This window comes from Equus caballus, chromosome 3, assembly GCF_041296265.1.
Source record: "Equus caballus isolate H_3958 breed thoroughbred chromosome 3, TB-T2T, whole genome shotgun sequence".
NCBI lineage: Eukaryota > Metazoa > Chordata > Mammalia > Perissodactyla > Equidae > Equus > Equus caballus.
The window spans coordinates 95,361,633-95,378,202 of record NC_091686.1 but is presented as its reverse complement, the minus strand read 5'-3'; the positions used below and the strand labels follow the sequence as shown (position 1 = coordinate 95,378,202).

The window sequence follows — 16,570 nt, the reverse complement described above, 5'->3', positions numbered from 1 at the left end:
TTCTGTGGCCAATGGACAATATGTTCCTTGACTTTTTGAGATTGACTTGACCAAATTTGACGTGGGAAATTCTCTCCTCTTAGATCTTCTATTGTTCTGAGGCCAGGTTACATATCTTAAAACAGAGAGAGAGGGTGCCATGCATCCAAGGCCCCTGCACGTCAGTTATGTTCTCTGCATCTGTTTTTAGAGAAGGTATATGAAGGCACTGTTTTCAGTGCTCTATGGGGGTTAGCACATATAATTCTCCTAACAACCACATGGAATAGGTATTATTATCTTCAATTTATGTATGAAGAACCCAGGGCATAGAGAGATTAAGTGATTTACCTGCAGTCACAAAGCTAGGGAGTAATGAGAGGTTCGAACTGGACCATCTTCATTTTTCTCTTTGATTCACAGCTCCATACCTGCCCCTCCCTGTTTTAGTGTTGTTAAAGGATTAGCTATGTTCTTCTTTGGCCTGTGCTAGAGGATGCGAGTGACTTGGTGTTGCTGCCAAGATTAACGTTGACTTTAGCACAAATCTCTACCAGAGTTTATAGCGCTCTCCTTTCTCCCCCCACCCCACCAGTTCTCCAGCCGAGCTTAGCTCACTGAGATGGATAAATATTAACTTTTAGGTCAGCATCACTGTGCGTCACAGGCCAGAGTCTAAACAGCAGAGAACTTTAGTCTCTTCCTGGGTCCCCTCTCACATGGACAGCAGAAGACACAAACGCTACCTCAGATGTTTCTCTACAAATCCGTAGATGGTTGTTCCACCGTATTCTCCTTCGTGCGGTAGGATTGGATTGTGTCTTTGTAGATATGTGGGTAATACATATTAATCTTTAATGATTGAAATAATCAGAGGAGTTCCACCGTTGATTATCAGATCTCTGTGTGTCTGTGTTCATAAGTACAGATACATGTACAAAGAAATATAAAAACGTACACATGTAGAGGTCAAGGACCTTAGAAATTTAGTCTAAGCCTATCAATTTATAAAAAAGGAAAGTGAATACCCAAAATATGATTTACCAAAATCACATAGATATTATTTTGAAAAAGCAGTCACATGTTAGCTCTCTATATACTATTACACTTTAAATTATTTTTTTATTTTTCATCAAAGTTATATAGTAGGGTACAGTTTAAAGGACCTACCAGTTCTACAAAGTTTTTTTTTAAGAAAAAGTCTAGTTTGGGACATTGTATGTTGCCTTTCCCCTAGGCAAGAGGAGGACTTAGCTCTTTATTTGCCTGGTCCGCACTGTGTGCAATCAATTCCCATCCTCACAATATACTTATATCTCAGTTTTGATTAGAAAACTATTCAAAGTTTATGTTATTATGACTCTATATGCTATTCAGAAATGGGGCATGTATTAAACCATTTTTTTCTTACCAGCACAACTTATCCCTGGAGATGATAATTTTTTTACTTGTTTGTTTACTTTTGTCCATTTGTTTTTCTTGTGTGTGTGTGTGTATGTGTTATGTACTACACTACAGGCTGGCCCCACTCAATTTTGTTTTTTCTTCAGCATTTTGAAGACATTGCTCCATTGCCTCCGTGTGCCCAGTATAGCTGTGGAAAAGTATGCCACCATTCCATTTCCCAATCCTTTATAAACACCTGTATTTTCTTCTCGGGAAATTGACTAAATATTCTTTATCCTGGTTTTGTGAAATTTCACAATGATATACCTCAGTGTGGGATTTTTTTTTTAAATCCATTGTGCTGGACACTCAGTGGACCCTTTAATCTAGAAAATCTATGCTCCAGTTTTGAGGAATTTTCTTGAATTATTTTGTTGACATTTTCTTCTTCTGTGGTGGTTTTGTTTTGTTTCACTTTCTGGATCTCCTTGGAATTCCTGGATTATCGTCTTCTCTTTCCTCTCCAGTTATCTATTTCTTTGTCTTTTTGTTCTAATTTCTTCAATTTTAACTTAGATTTTTTCAGTTGAGGTTTTTATTTATGCTGGCATGTTTTTAATTTCTAAGAGGTCTTTTTTCTTCTTAGAATGACTTTTTTTTGACAGCATCAGTTTCTTCATGAAACAGTGTATTTCTCTTACCTCTATGAGTTTTTTAACGATAATTTTTAAAATATTCTTTTTCCTCAGTAATTCCTGATCCCTCCAGCTTCTTTTGGGTTTTCCTCAGCTATTTGATAATACCAGTGTTCTGTTCATATGTAAGAGTAGGGAACTAAAAACTGAAGTTCTAAACGGGAACGTGGTGGGTGGGGAGGGAACGCTCATTGATGGTGACGTTTGCTGTAATGATCTGGCTGAACCAGTTGTTAGGGAACTTCCAATGCCAGCATCTTCCGGGCTTTCCTCATGGGTTGGTCAGGTTCCCTAAGAAAACTCCCCAAAACTCTTGTCTGGAGGGTAAGGGCCTGGCTGCCAGTGTTTGGGAGATGAGGGTGGGAAGTAGAGTAGAGAATCTCGTATACTGCAAGCATATTTATATATCCTGTCTTTATATAGTATCCCACCCCCAACAGTGCCTGGTATAGCCCCCAATTCAGAGACCCTCTGGTTCTACATCCTCACTACAGGATAAACTTTCAGGCTTCTGCTGTGGTAGAGAAGGGGCTGGCAGCCACGTGCTTGCTGTAGGGGAAGGTTCCCTCTGCCTGAGGCACCTGCTGTACCCAACCCTTGAGCCTTTTGAGGATCCTGCATGTCAGTTGGTGGTACTCAACTGTCTCCTTCCAGCTTCTAGTTCAGCTTTCTCAGGTCCGCTGAGTGAGGGGCCCCTCATCCACTTGCTTTCTAGCTTCCAAAATGCTGTTATTGTCATTTCTCCCAGTTCTGTTATCAAAAAGGTATATATGTATGTGTATATATGTATTTATGTGTATATGTATACATATATAATTATTTTACTTTTAATAAGATTCAGGAGCAGGCCAAAATTGATGAGTATGTTCAATCCACTCTCTTTACCTGGTGTTCTACCAATAGATATTTAAGTCAAGATGGTATTTACCAACATATTACCATACAGAGGTCCAAGAACATGTAATGATTCATTCTAGTTACTCATGAATTACAGGATTCCAATGTAAGATTTTTAAAATTGTTTGTCAAAAAAAGCCTAATTCACCTATGAACATAAATTTTTCTTAACTCTCATTTCTTGGCATTTAAGTTTAGCGATCATTCTAGACTTAATCAGCAAACGTTGATTGCATCCCTGCTTTGTCCATGGCCCTGTGGCAGGTTCTATAGAGCTGATAGTCCTCTCTTTTCCCTGCCACTCTACTGAGAGGGAGACGTCATGACATAGGTGATTAAATTATGACTATATTTCATTTGTAAAATTCCCTAGGAATTTTTACAGTTGTGAGAAACTACTTCTTAAACTACTGATAGTATCAAGAAAGTGTGGGGCCAGCCCTGTGGCCTAGTGGTTAATTTCATCATGCTCCACTTTAGTGGCCATGGTTCGTGGGTTCAGATCCTGGGCGCAGACCTACACCACTTTCAGCCGTGTTGTGGTGGCAACCCACGTATAAAGTAGAGGAAGATTGGCACAGGTGTTAGCTAAGGGCTAATCTTCCTCAAGAAAAAAAAGAGGAAGGTTGGCAACACATGTTAGCTCAGGGCTAATCTTCCTCAGCAAAATAAACAAATGAGTATTGGCATCTGTTATCAGCAAGAGACACTTTGTAATTTTTTCTGCTCTTTCCTCAGTGGGGTGCAGCTGGCATTTTGAGCAAGAAAATTCTTTGCTGTGCTAGACAGGCCAAAGCATTAACAGTTTGGTCAGCACATAAGCATTAAATGCCGTTAGTGTCCTCCTGTCTTTGAGACACTAAAAATCAAGTCCCTTCCCACATTTCCAAGTGTCCCTTGTGGGGCAGTAACCACCCTCCCCAGAAAACCATTGATTTCCACTGCAATACTTTGAAATGGATCTCATTTCCATTTTACAGCAAAGATGATGGAAACTCTGAGATGTTAAGCAAGCTCCTTATGCTCACCATAAGCTGGTCAGTGCCAGCACCAGATTCGAAAATATACTCTAATTCCAGAGCTTGCTCCACCTGTCTGCTTGCAGTTGCTGAAAGAGTTCAAGGAGGTTATATTAGTCAGCTCGTGCTGCCGTAACAAAATATCATAGACTGGGTGGCTTAAAAAACAGGAATTTATTTTCTCACCGTTCTGAAGGCTGGAAAGTCCAAGATCGAGGTCCCGAGAGTGTTCAGTTTCTGGTGAGAGCTCTATTCCTGGCTTATAGACGTCTGTCTTGTTGCTCCGTCCTCATGTGGCCGTGTGCTTGGAGAGAGGAAGAGGGAGAGTGAGTGTGCACTCTCTGGGGTCTCTTCTTATGAGGACACTAATCCTGTTGGATCAGGACCCCACCGTTATTACCTCATTTAACCTTAGTTACTTCCTTAGAGGCCCCATCTCCACATACAGCCACAGGAAGGGTTAGGGCCTCAATGTATGACTTTTGAGGTAACACAAACGTTATCCATAACAGAGGTTGGGGACTAAGAACAAGTCATTAGATTTGGTGATTGAGATCACAGATGACTTTTTCTTTTCTTTTTTTTTTTTTTTGAGGAAGACTAGCCCTAAGCTAAGATCTGCTGCCAATCCTCCTCTTTTTTGCTGAGGAAGACTGGCCCTGAGCTAGCATCCATGCCCATCTTCCTCTACTTTATATGTGGGACGCCTGCCACAGCGTGTCTTGACAAGCAGTGCATAGGTCCACACCCGGGATCCAGGCCAGCAAATCCTGGGCTGCCAAATTGGAACGTGCAAACTTAACCACTGTGCCACCAGGCTGGCCCCCACAAATGACTTCCATACAAACAGTTTTAGTACCGTGGTAGGACTAGAAGCCATGTGGTGACTGATCAAGGAGTAGATGCTTGAAGAAAATGTGATGGTCTGTATCTAAGGACAGCAGTAGATGGAGAGAGATGGGAGGGTCCAGTGAGCAACATTCAGAGTTGAGAACCTGGTAATCAAAAAGTGTATATTTAGGGGCCAGCCAGGTGGTGCAGTAGTTAAGTTCGCGTGTTCTGCTTCAGCAGCCCAGAGTTCGCCAGTTCAGACCCCAGGTGCGGACATGGCACTGCTTGTCAGGCTATGCTGTGGCAGGCGTCCCTCATATAAAGTAGAGGAAGATGGGCATGGATGTTAGCTCAGGGCTAGTCTTCCTCAGCAAAAAGAGGAGGAATGGCCACAGATGTTAGCACGGGGCTAATCTTCCTCAAAAAATAAAAAATAAATTTAAAAAGTGTATATTTAGCAGCTAATACAATATATCCTATTAAGTGGAACATTTCTAACTCGAGAGATTTGAATTTATTGTAAGACTATATCTGGTGGTAAAGTAGCATTCACTGGATCTAGAGATAGTGGCACTTCTGGAATCTTCTCATTCTGTGATAGTATTAGTCCTATTAGTTTGACTGAGACCCACCACTTAAAAAAATACATTTTACATCAACACTGTAAATCACACACACGTGCACACATGAAACAAAATTTATAAAATTCTATGTTCTGATTTCCATTGTTGCATAACAAACCATCCCAAAACATGGTTACTTTAAAACAAAAACAACAACTGCTCACAAATCTGCAGTTCAGGCAGGGCTCAGTGGGGATGTCTGGTCTCTGCTCCCCACAGCAGTAGCTGAGGCAGCTCGGCAGGGGTTGGAGGAGCTGTTCTCAAGGTGGCTCACATCGCTGGCAGTTTAGTGCCTGCTGATGGTTGGAAGCTCAGCCAGGACTGTGGGCCAGGGTCCTCTCCAGGGACTGCTTGGTTTCAAGAGCAAGCATCCTAAGAGGAGAAGGTGGAGGTGCATGGCGTTTTTATTTTCCAACTTCGGAAAACATATAGTGTCACTTTTGCCGTATTCTATTGGCCTAAGGAGTCGCGGAGTTCCACAGTATTGTGGGAGGAGACAGTGACCCCACAACTCAATGGGCAGAGTGTCCAGGTCACATTGCAGGAAGAATATGTAGAATAGGAGATAGTTTGACTTTCTGTAGAAAATACAGTTTGCCACACTGTACTTAACTTCTACTATACCATACAAGACTGTCTCAAACTTGTGCTATAGACTGTAGTACGAGCAGTACATTCTGATCTATTCTACTTTTATTTTAATACTGATTGCCCACTAAACTGTGCTACCAGTCCACTAATGTTCACCATCCTCAGTTGGAAAAATACTATACTGTGCAATTGTATAAGGGAGACAGAAGTCTAAAAAAATTCTCTTAAACGTTGGGCTGGCCCAGTGGTGTAGTGGTTAAGTTCTTCACGCTCCACTCCAGCAGCCTGGGTTCCCGGGTTCAGATCCCAGGCGTGGTCCTACACTACTCCTCAAGCCACACCATGGCAGTGACCCACATATAAAGTAGAGGAGGATGGCCACAGATGTTAGCGCAGGACTAATCTTCCTCAAGCAAAAGGAGGAAGATTGGCAACACAGGTGTTAGCTCAGGGCCAATCTTCCTTGCCCCCACCCAAAAAAAAACTCTTAAACATGGGTAAAGTGCTTTACTAATGCTAAATATAGGGCTAATTGAAATATTAAAAAAAGATTAAAATAAAAATATTTGAGCAAAATGAAGTTTGCCTTTTTTGCTTTCTAATAACTATTCGATCAGAGGAAGACTTGACTATCTGATCTGAGTTCATTTTACAGCTGAGTCAAAATCTTGCAAACATCGTGGCTCAGACTGAAACAAAACCTCTAGTTACTATGACAAACCATGTTGGCTCTAGAATTGTTTTATGCAAAATGTCTTTTTAAAGTTTTTGGTAGCAATGTACATAATCAAATCAAGTGGTTGGAACCCAATCCTTTAATTTTTATTCAGTCTTTACTTGTTCATTCAAAGAAAGTCTTTGAGTACAAGATCTCTGATTGAGTGAGCACGTGGTACTGTGGAGGCCGGAGGAAGAGTGGTCTGAATCCTTGCTCCTCTGAGTGGGGTCTGTGGACCAGTAGCATCGGCATCACTTGAGAGCTTGTTTTGAAAAGATGGAATTTGAGGCCAATCCTAAACCTGTGGAGTCAGAATCTGCTTATTAAGAAGACGCCCAGGAGAGTCTTGAGTGTGGTCAAGTTTAGGAAATAGTGATGCGAATCAGTATTTTCCAAATTGTTTGGATCATGCAACCTATCAGTAAAAAATTTGGCACAAACCCTATATTTATGTATGTTTGTATAAAACACATATACTACTATACTAATATGTTATAAACAATATTATACACCACATAGACATTTTTAAAAGATGAGATAAATATCAGTAGGAGTTGTAATGTTTTTCTCCCAATCCCCAGTGCTTCATCTTAGTAACTTCCAGAGGTATGCATGCCCCATCTGGGAGCCCACTGGCCTAAGTCACTCCAGCAGTTCAATTAGCTCAGTCCTGAATAAGTCACACTGGCCAGACACACTGAATATTCTCATGACACACTCTAGTGGAACAAACAATACACGAGTGTCATGCATTTAAAATCCTTTCCTTTCATTAAAAGCAAATATTTGTTGACATATCTAACAGATCATTAAATTTCGGCTTCTTAGAAATTAATCACAGATTTTAAGGAGCTGTAATAGCCAGTGTTGCTTGTGGGAAATAGGTAAACACATATTTGCCTGTGAGATGATCAGTTGGCCTAAACTTTTAATAGGACCGTTTAAAAATGATCCAGAGTTTCCAGTTCTAAGGAGTATAATCTAGCCATTAAAAATTATAAAGTGCTTATGTATTTTGATATGGAAAATATTCATGATATTATTTTAAGTAGAAAAAACGGCTAGAGGTAACCAGAAGTTAATGATGGCTCTCTTTGAATGGTATTCGTTACATTTTAGCTTCATCTGTATTTTCTAGTTCTTCTGCAAGGACCGTTACTATTTGTGTCACTAACAGTGACAGACAGTCAGTAACAGTGACCTCACTGACACCCTTTTGGCTTTATGTTCCTATCAGGCACAAAGAACAGTCCGTCCTTTGCAGACTTATTGGAGTTTGCCAGTCAGTGTTCGTGTAAGGTTGTCTCAGTCCATTTGAGCTGCTATAACAGCCTACCATAGACTGAGTGGCTTATAAACAACACACAGGGTGCCAGGAGATTTGGTGTCTGGTGAGACCCACTTCCTAGTTCGTGGGTGGCCATTTTTCCCGAGTGTCCTCACATGACAAAAGGGGCAAGCGAGCTGTCTGGGACCTCTCTTATAAGGCACTAATCCCATTCTTGATGGCTCTACCCTTATAACCTAATCACCTCCCAAAGGTCCCACCTCCAAATACCATCACATTGGGGTTTAGGTTTCAGGATATGAATTTGGGGGACACAAACATTAAGTGTATAGCAAAGACCAAAAGGAGGGTTATGTGTTATCTGTGTTTTCCTCCATAAGTAAACAAAAATTACATACTCTTGTGTGTTACTTACACATATATAAAACATTCCCGTCTTAGTTCAAGCTGCTATAGCAAATTACCCAAGACTGAGTGGCTTAAACAACAAACAGGTAGATCTCATGGTTCTGGAGGCTGGAAGTCAAGATCAGGCTCAGCGTGGTCAAGTTCTTGGTGCGGGCCCTCTTCCTGGTTGTATGCTCACATGGCCCTTCGTTGGTGCGTATACACTGACAGAGCAAGAAAGCAATCCGGGGCCTCTTCCTCTTATAAGAGCGTTAATCCCAGCATGGGGCTCCACCCTCATGACCTCATCTAAGCCTAATTACCTCCCATAGACCCCACCTCTAAATACTATCACACTGGGGCTAGTGCTTCGACATGTGAATTTCGGGGGACACTTTCAATCCATAGCATTTCCCTCACAGCTAAATTAGCATTTACATTTCAAAAAGAGTGACAAAGTGTAGCAAATGAAGTATAAAGTGCATTTCTTCTTTAAAATATTTTGCCTGCCTTAGATTATCTCCATCATGAGGCCATTTGAGAATAAGAAATGAGTTCTTTTTTTTGGTGGGGGGCAATGGTGAGGAAGATTGACCCTGAGCTAACATCTGTTGCCAATCCTCCTCATTTGTATGTTTCCTCTGGGAGAGGAAAAGGGTAGCAACGGGGCAGTAATGCAGAGGAGGGAAAGTAATGATGAACGAGCCACAAACCGGGCTACATCCGGAATTGTTTCTAATGTTTATAGTAACCCTGGGAGGTAGATGTTGTTTTATCCTCATTTAATGGGAGTAAAACTGAACCTAGAGGATTTACCGTCAGCCACGTAACCAGTTAGTAAGGGCCAAATTTAACGTTAAAATAGGTCTTTCCAGGGCCAGCCCCAGTGGCCTAGTGGTTAAGTTCAGTGCGCTGCAGTTTGGCAGCCCAGGCTCAGTTCCCGGGTGTGGACCTACACCACTTGTCTGTTAGTGCCCATGCTTGGTTGGTGGCTCACATACAGAAAGAGGAAGACTGGCAGGGGATGTTAGCTCAGGGCGAATCTTCCTCAGCAAAAAATAAATAAATAAAATAAAATAGGTCTTTCCAGCATCTAAAAATCAAACTAAATTGGATCAAGTGTAGATGACGGCAGCCACAGGGAAGTTCGAGGTGGGTGAGAATTAGCCACTCTCCAACATCATCGCTGCCAGGATATAATGAAAGGAAGTCTCGGACCAAGTTCTCCACGCTTTTGTTTATAAAACACATTCATTAGCAAACAGGCACAAAGCAGTAGCATATCAATCTGTTCTGTAAGCTTGAAATCCGAATCCTCTAACTTTTTAGGTTCTCCTACCATCACCCTGCAGAAAAGAAACTTGGGTCAGACCTGGCATTACTCCAGATACAGGATTCTGTTCCTCTTATGGTCAGCATCAGGCACGAGAAGTCGTGTAATCCAGTGGCAGGTCACAGGACCAGGAATCCAGCTTCAGGCAACACGCCGAAGAGTTGTAGACTGCAGGCTTCTCTGCATTCTTTTTCCCTGTTCATGCAGGGCTAGAGAAGCCATCTGCGTACCTCGAATCCTATAAGTAGTGTCCACTTCTAATATTTATTTTCCTGATTAATAAGTTGCTAATTTCACCAAGGAAACCCATTGCTGCCATTCATTAATTCATATCTTAATCAATGGACAGCTGCAATTGCATTTAGTAACTACTTCTGTGTTTGGTATTTAGATACTAGTTGATCACCCTGAAGTGTAAATTTCTGCTTACCCCTAGGGTTTAATAAACCAAACCTACATTTGTATCATACTGTTTATGGTGACGTAAACTAAGGACATCAAAGCACAGGGGACCTGCAACTTCTTAGCCTAGAGAGTGGATGCAAGCGGAGCTAAGCTGAAGACTGACAGCCACGGTCACACTGGAACCCAGTACCGTGTTGTTTTACGTGTAGTTATTATCACATTGCTTCATGTGTTGGATTTGGCTTCTTAACCAGATTATAAAGTTCTTAGAGAGAGTGTCATATATTTTTTTATTTTTCCATAAGGACTAGCACAGTGCTAGATACATATAGGTACATATAGTTATAAAATAAATACTTTTTAATTATTGAAATTTATTGGAATATCTTACAAAATGCTTAGGCCTGAGGATTCTGTATTTGCTTTGAAATTCTAAAGTGTCTTAATGGACTAAAAACCTAATGACATTAAAAAACTGCCTGATTCAATTGAAATGATTCAGCGCAATTTAGGATTGCAATGAGTGATGGAAAAGGAATATATTTTGTATAGTTTTTTCTTAACGTTCGTTCATAACGTTGGTTCCAACATATATTAAGCTTCATCAGGGGATAAACATAAATATAAATCATAATATACAAATATAGATGCTGATGTTTGGCTTCATTTCAGAATTTTTTAAACTGCGTTTGTCCATTTCCACCAAATTTGACTATGTCGCGCATCCACTCCAGGAGGTGGAAGTTAGCACTGGGTTTGTTTTATTGCAGGTACTGCTTGAATGCTGATGGTTGAAAAGCACTGTGGTGTTTGAGGCCGAGGAGCTTTGACTAAAGGGATTTCACGGTTTCACTCCTGTTCTCAGCGAGGAAAGGAACACAGCTCCTCCTATTTAATGTGTAAGCGCTGATTGGCTCTGTTAAGCAATAGCCATCAGCCACACAGCCGACCTGCAGCCATGCCCGAGCCAAGAGGGCCCAGGGCTGCGTTTTCCGTTTGGTTTTTAACCATTGCACAACTGTGTAAACTTCTAGGAACCTGCTAGGATTTTAGCCTTGGGATGTGAGCTTTGGGGGTGCCTCTTTGGGGCCAAGAAAGGAAAAGAACCATCAGAATAGCTCCAGGGTAGGTCTGATGAGGTCAAAAGCCTAGTGAGGAAAGAAAATGCTTCAGAAAAAATACGGACAAACACACACCCCAGTTCTTCCTGCAATGCCCAGCGAGAGGAAGAAGCCGGTATGGATTCACCACAGTCTTCCTCCTAGGCAGGAAATCTGCCCCCTACAGTCCAGGGAAGGAAGAGTTTGCAATTGTGTTAGAAACCCTGACTCCATAAATTTGCATTTTTTCCAAATTCACATAAACTGGTATAGAAGTGTGTATTCAAATTTAAAAATGCTATAGTTTAAGGAACGGTTCTCATGAACAGTTCCAGCCCTAGTGTGCATTATTGTAAACTCCACCAGGACAGGAAAACCTCCTATTTTGTCCAGCTGAAGTTTGCATGTATGCATGCAGACACGCGTACACACACGTATATATGTTTTATTATTACTTTTAAAAGTTCAGTTTAGGTAATCTGGTTCAACATTCACGGTTTGAGATTTTAATTCTGACAGCTAGTCATATTTGGTTTATCATATTTTGTGCTTTTTTTCAATTTAGACTACTTTCTGCCCAGGAATCTAGCTTGAGTTTTCATTACATATGATGATATAGCGGCTTGAACTCAAATCTCTGAATTGGAGTGATGCTAAATTTAACAATACATTACCTAAAGTCCTTATATCTTACAGTGTTTCTAGTCTAAATTCTGTGATTTCCCTGGTAACTCATGTCGAATTGTCTTCAATAATGTGCCACATAAATATATTTATTATAGATCTAGGTATGTTCGATTTTAACCATTAATTCTTTTCTTTTAGTATTCCTAACTTTGAGACTCATGTATTTTTTCCTTTGTGTTTTCTATCCAACCATGCGATCATGTACTATTGATGCTGTAAATATCTTCTGGGCTGGACTCCTGGTGGCTCTATTACACCTTCTGTACCTGAAACACTTAATATTTCCTGAAATGGCCCGTGGCTTGTCAATTAATCCTTGGTGTCCCTGAAATCCAGAATAAAGAAAAGGGTTTATAAATGTGTGTAAAATAAAAGGGCAAGTAAGGTCTTAGAATCTCTGACTTCCTTGAGATTTGATCTGGTTAATAACTGTCACAAGTGGGCCAATCTTTTTGTTCTTGGAAGAAAATGCTGTGTCCTGGAGGGAGACAAATGGAATCACTTCAGCCTGTTTACCTGTCCATTTGGAAGGCAAGGGGGCACTGGCCTCTTCATAGGTGTTTTGTCTGTGGCCCCCCAGTTAACCTTGAGTTGATTTGAAAGGAGAGAAGGCTGCGGTGTGATACATACAACAGCCACTACTGTGTGTACCCAGGCAGTGCGCTAGACACGTTCCAGGGACTAAATCCTTTAGTTCATTTAATACAACGAGCCTATAAGACAGGTATTATTAGCCCTGTTCCACATATTTAAAAAATAATATATTTATATTTGTATTGTTTTGCTTTGTTTTGTTAAATGTCTGCTTTAAGAAAAAAATAATAATAGGAGATAAAGGATCTAAAGAGGCCTAGGATCCCAAAAGTGATGATAAATGTTCTAGGGCAGCATATTTTTGAAACATCAAAAACTCTTTAAAAGATTTCATCTTTTACCTAAACAAGATATTCCCAAAATGGCTGTTGTCTGTACATATTTCATAGGAGGTAAGTGAGTCTTCCTAACTTTAAGCCCATGATTCCGACATAAAATATTGACCGTTGGAAGTTCCCCTCTGGGTCTGTGCTAAAACTCTCTGGTTACAAATTCGCCTTCATTTTTTTTTTTTGGTATTTTCTCAGAAGAGATGAAAATAGTGATCCTTGGGAGCCAGGAAGCAATCTTCCATATACTCCAGAAATCGGATTGTGACTGGGCTTGTTGTCAAACTCGCTCTTCAGTCAGTCTCATTGGAAAATTGCTTCTCTGTTGGAGAGGAAGCAGCTCCCCTGACTGAGCCATATGTGTCAAGAAAAGGAACCTTTTCCAGTGATTCTGTCATCATCTTCATGATGAACACTTAGTTATTCTGCATCTGCTGTATTTGAGGCATTATTCTAGGAGATTTGCAGGTATCATCTGTAATCCTTAGAACAACCCTGGGAATAGTATTGTCCTTATTCCACAGGTGAGAAGCCTGAGGACAGTAGTCTCCCCTTATCAGTGGTTTCCCTTTCCATGGTTTCAGTTATCTGCGTTCAACCACAGTCCAAAAATGTTAAATGGAAAATTTGAGGAATAAGTAATTCATAAGTTTTAAATTGTGTGCCATTCTGAGTAGTGTGATGAAATCTCGTGCCTCCCAGCTCCGTCCTGCGCAGGACGTGAATCATCCCTTTGTCCGACGTATCCACACTATACCCACTGCTTGCCCCTTAGTCACTGAGTAGCCGTCTGGGTTATCAGATCTACTGTCTCAGTATCGCAGTGCTTGTGTTCAAGTAACCCTTATTTTACTTACCAGTGGACCCAAAGCCTAAGAGTAGTGATGCTGGCAATTCGGATATGCCAAAGAGAAGTTATTGTTGTTACTCTCTTACTACGCCTAATTTATAAATTAAACTTTATCATAAGTATGTATGTATAGGAAAAAACATAGTCTATATAAGGTTCAGTACCATCCCCGGTTTCAGGCATCCACGGAGGTTCTTGGAATGTACCTGTATCCCCCGCAGATAAGGGGGGGACTGCTGCACTGCCTCAAAGTCACATGACTATGCTGAAGTCATTTTCTCCCTCCCCACTTCCTCCTCTCCTGGGAACTTAAGGCCAGACATCCCACCCCTTGAGATTGATTAACTCACAGCAGGGGAAGCTGGGCTTAGGATCACTGTTAATTGGAGGTTAGTGGTGTGTGGCCGAGGGAAAATTGTCTGAGAAGTGCGTGTGCCCTTCAGTCTCAGAAGCCTGAAACCTTGTGCTGGAGCCAACAAGGCCTGGCTGTGGAATTTTGGAATTTCAGAAATTTTGTGAGATGATGTTAAAAATTAAATGATGTTCAAGTATAATTAAATTATATTGAAAACAAAGTTAATAAAGACTCAATACTCATCACCTCCTAATTATTTTGCTGATTTCTGTGTTCTCGAGGTTATGTACATCTATTGTATCTGTGTGGTAGAAATACTGTACATCTCTTTTCAACTTTGTGTTCAGTGACTTAACATTGCTAGCTTGAAATCAGCCGTGACAGGAGCATTTACACCGTGGAAATTGGCAAACGCTATGAATCAGGGCTCGATTTAATGTTTTGTTGGTTGACTACACTTAAGAATATGATGAAGAAAATGTTAACATGAATTAAACGTAAACGTTTGCTGAATCTGTAGCTGTTACATGAAAATAACACAAAAAGCTCCTGAAGAAATTTTTCTTCCAGTATTCAAAAACTATTATCTGATTCAGCAAAGAATTTGCTCATGTCATTAACAAACAAGTGAAATTCCAACATATGTGTTCATTGTTTCACTTTTGTCTAACTTGTTAAAACCTAAACAAAAATATGAAGTAAGATTCATGTAGGAAATGTACTTATTTGTCAGTGGCAGTCACAGGTTGACTACAGACAGAAGAATCCATCAAAACTCAGTTAAAGCATTCTGTGAAAATCAGTGGTCTATGTGGAATTTCTAGTAAAAAGACAATATTCGTTATTGGATATTATTTATAAACTGTGTGCCACACATCCTGTATTTATAATGAATTTTTTTTCCTAAGGAACCAGTTGTTAAACATTTACCAGCACAACACTGCCGGTGAGGTATAACTGGTCTGCAAACTTTGCACCGGACAAAACCTCGGAGCAAAATTCATGCCCTCTTCCAAAACATTGGCACCATTTTGAACATAGCTGAAATAGGAACACAGCTTTTTATCCCATTGTTAAAAAAGAGAAGCTAAAAAGCATGCTGACTTCTTCTGGTGTTGAATTTTCTGCATTAGTCCATGAGCAAGAGGGGATAGTGTCAAGATGTCTTCAAACTACTCAAAAGTGGGTTACAGATAAGTGTCTCCTGAAATGTCACACATTTCGTTGCTGTGTATACATGTAGCTTATTTTGCTAATGAAGACTATAGGATCAATTTCCAGCTATCTCTGTCTTAAGCAGTAGAATTTTTTTGCCCCCAAGACAGTAACTTAATACACTTTTGACATGTTAGTATATCAAGGTAAGTATATTAAGGATTGAAAAGTTGGGAATTTAAGCTGGTCTCATATTTACTTAGTTGAGTGAATTAAAAGTAGATTAAGAGCTCGTCGATTTCTGGTTTTATTTTACTTCTACTCTATACCACTCTCCAGAAATACTCTTGCAGTGGATTGTCACACATGTTTTTATATGCTCAGTTACTTAAATCTGCTTTAATTGGTTTTGGACGGTTTCGACAAACTATGTTTCCTCGTTACATTCCACACTGCAGAAGGTGGGGCTGTTCTGTTGATTTTAGCTTATAAATAAGCACGCTTTGGGTGACCGAATTTTTCTACTTTCTTTCAACAAACTTTAATATGCAAAATTTTGAGAACTGTCCTCCTTCCCATCTTACTCTTATGGACATCTGATATTTCTTAATGAAAAAAATGAATGAATGAGTGAATGCAAGAAAGAAAAAAAGAGAAAGAACCACAACTAGGGACCTTTCCTGTATTTTCTGGAACAGTGCTTGTGTAGCATTAGGAATGCTTAGGTGAAAGGGGTAAAAATAATAACTGGGCAAGTTTTGTTTGACTCAGGCTTGAACAGTCATCTACTGGAGACAAATCCTGTCTGCAGAGTCCTTGGTTCCCTTAGAAAAGTAGAGGGATTGCCAAGTGATGGTGGGAAATATTTACAGTGCACATTTTCTTGGTGATTATTAGGCGGAATTTTTTTTTTTTGGTTTTGATATTAAGAATCCATCAGGTTCTTTATTTTCTTGGGATAACCTAATTCATCAGAAATGATGCTGAAAGGAAACTGACAGAGTTTTTGGCGTCTTGGGATTTTGTTGTTGCTTGGAGGGAAGCAGTGTTGTCTTTTTCAGAAAAGTGGCACTAAAGGAAGCAAGGTGAAATAGGTAGTCCATACAGAAGTAGCAATCTTTTTTTTTTTTAACTTTTGAAAATCCTGCTCCAAGATACATACAATTTCTACCCAAGGCCATTGGCTGCAGTCTGATCAGAATAGGTCATACTTTTCCCAGAGGATGGATGCACAACGTTGATGTATGGCATCATGAACTCCAGGAATTTAAGTCACGAGAACCCGTGTCCGGGGAGGTCCTGGGGGAGTCCATTCTGGCATGGCCACAGGGGCCTTGGCTAGAGTCAG

General features: G+C 40.4%; 1 protein-coding gene across 10 annotated transcripts in view; it reads left to right on the top strand.

The window, feature by feature from the left end:
- Positions 1–16,570, top strand: part of C3H4orf19 (chromosome 3 C4orf19 homolog) — an 84,980-nt gene that overhangs the window by 36,506 nt on the left and 31,904 nt on the right. Inside the window, exon 1 of one of the 10 annotated variants that reach the window (XM_070264006.1) lies at positions 636–783. The exons of 7 other annotated variants lie outside the window; for them this stretch is intronic. The gene's annotated coding sequence lies outside the window, so the exon portion shown is untranslated. Of the gene's footprint in view, positions 1–635; positions 813–16,570 lie in introns of those variants that run through there. 2 more of the 10 variants (XM_070264012.1, XM_070264011.1) reach the window with 2 other exon arrangements.